Genomic DNA, 4,847 nt, shown 5'->3' on the forward strand with positions numbered 1-4,847 from the left:
TGAAGTTTGTGGTTTATTTAAGCTTGCAGGTTTGCCTGATGATGAGGTCAAGAAGAAGGTATTTCCCTTATCTTTCAGGGATAAGGCGTTGACATGCTATAGGCTATGTGATGATACTGGATCATGGAACTACAATCGGTTGAAATTGGAATTTCATCAAAAGTTTTATCCTATGCATCTAGTACATCGTGATCGGAATTATATTTACAATTTTTGGCCTCGTGACATAGAAAGCATCGCTCAAGCTTGGGGGAGGATTAAATCAATGTTATATTCATGCCCCAACCATGAGCTCTCGAGAGAAATTATCATTCAGAACTTCTATGCTCGGCTTTCTCATGATGATCGTACCATGCTTGACACTTCTTATACCGGTTCTTTTATGAAGAGAGATATTGACTTCAAATGGAATTTATTGGAAAGAATTAAACGCAACTCTAAAGATTGGGAGCTTGATGAAGGTAAGGAGTCAGGTATGAATTTCAAGTTTGATTGCGTTAAATCCTTTGTTGCCACAAATACTTTTTGTGATTTTAGCGCTAAGTATGGACTTGACTCTAAGATAGTAGCTTCATTGTGTGAATCATTTGCTGCTCATATCGATCTCCCCAAAGAGAAGTGGTTTAAATATCATCCTCCCTTAGAAGTCAATGTAGTTAAACCCAATCCAGTTGAAGAGAAAGTCATCGCTTATAATGATCCTATTGTTCCCAGTGCTTACATTGAGAAACCACATTTCCCTGTTAGGATAAAGGATCATTCTAAAGCTTCAATTGTGATACGTAAGGGCTACATTAGAACACCTACACCCCCTGAGAAAATTAGAGTTGAACCTAGCATTGCTATTATCAAAGATCTTCTGTCAGACAATGTCGAGGGCCATGACATTCACTTCTGTGAAGATGGTGCTAGAATTGCTAAACCTCAAGCTAGAGACAAACATAGGCCTGTTGTTGGCACGCCTGTTGTTTCTGTTAAGATAGGAGATCATTGTTATCATGGTTTATGTGACGTGGGTGCTAGTGTTAGTGCAATACCTCGATCCTTATATGATGAAATCAAAGACGAGATTGCACCTGTCGAGATAGAACCCATTGATGTCACTATTCAGCTTGCCAATAGAGATACTATCTGCCCTGTGGGAATTGTTAGGGATGTTGAAGTCTTGTGTGGTAAAACGAAGTATCCTGTTGATTTCCTCATTCTTGCTACCACTCAAGATAGCTTTTCTCCCATCATATTTGGCAGACCCTTCCTCAATACCGTCAATGCTGATATTGACTGTGAGAAGCAAACTGTCACTGTTGGTTTCGAAGGTGTGTCACATGAGTTCAATTTCTCCAAGTTTGGTAGACAACCTCATGAAAAAGAGTTGCCTAGTAAGGATGAAACTATTGCCTTAGCATCTATTGACGTGCCTCCTACTGATCTTTTAGAGCAATACTTGCTTGAGCATGAAAATGATATGCATATGGATGAAAGGGATGAGATAGATAGAGTTGTCTTAGAACAATATCCTATCTTTAAGAATAATTTGCCTATTGAACTGCTTGGAGATCCACCCCCACCAAAGGGTGATCCTGTGTTCGAGCTTAAACTGTTGCCTGATACTCTTCAGTATGCTTATCTCGATGAAAAAGAGATATATCCTGTTATTATTAGTGCTAGCCTCTGAGAGCATGAAGAGAAGAAGTTACTAAGAACTCTGAGGAAGCACCGTGCTGCTATTGGATATACTCTTGATGATCTTAAGGGCATTAGTCCCACTCTATGCCAGCAGAAGATTAAAACCGATTCTGATTCCAAACGAGTTGCTCATCATCAACGGAGATTAAATCCTAAGATGAAAGAGGTAGTAAGAAAAGAAATACTAAAGCTCCTGGAAGCAGGTATTATCTATCCTGTTGCTCATAGTGATTGGGTAAGTCCGGTGCATTGCGTCCCTAAGAAGGGAGGTATTACTGTTGTCCCTAATGATAAGGATGAATTGATCCCACAGCGGATTATTACTAGCTATAGGATGGTGATCGATTTTAGGAAATTGAATAAATCCACTAGGAAAGATCATTACCCTTTGCCTTTTATCGACCAAATTCTAGAAAGACTGTCTAAACACACACACTTCTGCTTTCTAGACGGTTATTCTGGTTTCTCCCAAATACCAGTTGCACAAGCTGATCAGGAGAAAACCACTTTCACCTGCCCTTTTGATACCTTTTCTTATAGACGTATGCATTTTGGCTTATGTAATGCACCTGCCATCTTTCAAAGATGTATGATGGCTATATTCTCTGACTTTTGTGAAAAGATTGTTGAGGTTTTCATGGATGACTTCTCCGTTTACGGGTCTTCTTTTAATGATTGCCTCAGCAACCTTGATCGAGTCTTGCATAGATGTAAAGACACCAATCTTGTCTTGAATTGGGAGAAGTGCCACTTTATGGTTAATGAAGGCATCATCTTAGGACATAAAATTTCTGAAAAAGGTATTGAAGTCGATAAGGCTAAGATTGATGCGATCGAGAAAATGCCATGCCCCACAGATATCAAAGGTATAAGAAGTTTCCTTGGTCATGCTGGTTTCTATAGAAGGTTCATTAAAGACTTCTCTAAGATTTCTAGGCCTCTTACCAATCTCTTGCAAAAGGATATTCCTTTTGTTTTTGACGATGATTGTGAGTAAGCCTTCGAAATACTTAAGAAGGCCTTGATAACTGCACCTATTGTTCAACCACCTGATTGGAACTTACCTTTTGAAATCATGTGTGATGCTAGTGATTATGCTGTTGGTGTTGTTCTAGGACAAAGAGTTGACAAGAAGTTGAATGTTATTCACTATGCTAGTAAAACTCTAGGCAGTGCCCAAAGAAACTATGCTACTATGGAAAAGGAATTTTTAGCAGTCGTGTTTGCATGTGAAAAGTTCAGGTCTTACATAGTTGATTCCAAAATCACTATTCACACTGATCACGCTGCTATTAAGTACCTCATGGAGAAGAAAGACGCTAAACCTAGACTTATCAGATGGGTTCTCTTTCTACAAGAATTTGATTTGCATGTTGTCGATAGGAAGGGTGCTGAGAACCCCGTAGCAGATAACTTGTCTAGGTTGGAGAATGTTCTTGATGACCCACAACCTATTGATGATAGCTTTCCTGATGAGCAATTGAATGTCATCAATGTTTCATGTAGTACACCATGGTATGCTGATTATGCAAACTATATCGTTGCCAAATGTATACCACCTAGTTTCACATACGAGCAAAAGAAGAAATTCTTCTTTGATTTGATACATTACTTTTGGGATGATCCTCACCTTTATAAGGAAGGTGTAGATGGTGTTATTAGACGTTGTGTATCTGAACATGAACATGGACAAATCATATAGAATAGTCACTCCGAGGCCTACGGAGGACACCATGCGGGAGATAGAACTGCACACAAGGTATTGCAATCAGGTTTCTACTGGCCCACTCTCTTTAAGGATGCCCGTAAGTTTGTCTTGTATTGTGACGAATGTCAAAGAATAGGTAATATCGGTAAACGTCAGGAAATGCCTATGAATTATTCACTTGTCATTGAACCATTTGATGTTTGTGGTTTTGATTATATGGGACTTTTTCCAAAATCCAACGGGTATACTCATATCCTAGTTGCTCTTGATTACATTACTAAGTGGGTAGAAGCTATCCCAACTAGTAGTGTTGATGACAACACCTCTATCAGGATGCTTAAAGAAGTTATTTTCCCTAGATTTGGAGTCCCTAGATATCTAATGACTGACGGTGGTTCACATTTCATTCATGGTGCTTTCCATAAAACGCTTGGTAAGTACGATGTCGACCATAGCATTGCGTCTCCCTATCACCCTGAGTCCAGTGGTCAAGTAGAGCTAAGCAATAGAGAGATTAAACTAATTCCGCAAAAGACTGTCAATAGGTCCAGAAAGAATTGGTCTAAGAAGCTCGATGATGCACTATGGGCTTATAGAACTGCCTATAAGAATCCCATGGGCATGTCTCCGTACAAAATGGTTTACGGTAAAGCATGTCATTTACCTCTCGAGCTAGAGCATAAGGCTTATTGGGCAATCAAAGAGCTCAACTTTGATTTCAAACTTGCTGGTGAGAATAGGTTATTTGATATTAGCTCACTCGATGAATGGAGAACTGAGGCATATGAAAATGCCAAGTTGTTCAAAGAAAAGGTTAAGAGGTGGCATGATAAAAGGATACAAAAGCGTGAGTTCAATGTAGGTGATTATGTCTTACTATATAATTCTCGTTTAAGATTTTTTGCAGGCAAGCTTCTCTCTAAATGGGAAGGTCCTTACATTGTTGACGAAGTATATCGTTCTGGTGTCATCAAGATCAACAACACGGAAGGTAACTTTCCGAGAGTGGTAAATGGGCAGAGAATCAAGCACTATATCTCAGGTACTCCCATAAATGTTGAAAGCAAAGTTATCAATACCATAACTCCGGAGGAGTATATAAGGGATATTTATCAGCCTGTTTCAGACTCCGAAAACGAAGAGTTATGTGATTCGGTAAGTAAACAGACTCCAAAACGTTTCCAGTAGGAATTTTTCTCCGTTTTGTAATTTTTGAAAAAAAAAGAAAATTTTAAAGTAGTGCGGAAAGCGCACGAGGAGGCGACAAGCCTGCCAGGCGCGGGCCACCCCCTGGCCGCGCCTGGGGGGCTTGTGACCACCTTGTGTGCCTCCCGGACTCCGTTTTCTTGCGGAGTAGTCCTTCTGGTCGGAAAATAACCATTATATATTCTCTCGAAAGGTCTGACCCTTGTATCACGCAAATTTCCTCTGTTTTCGTTTCGAGCCTATTTCT

This window comes from Hordeum vulgare, chromosome 1H (assembly GCF_904849725.1).
Source record: "Hordeum vulgare subsp. vulgare chromosome 1H, MorexV3_pseudomolecules_assembly, whole genome shotgun sequence".
NCBI classification, from domain to species: Eukaryota; Viridiplantae; Streptophyta; class Magnoliopsida; order Poales; family Poaceae; genus Hordeum; species Hordeum vulgare.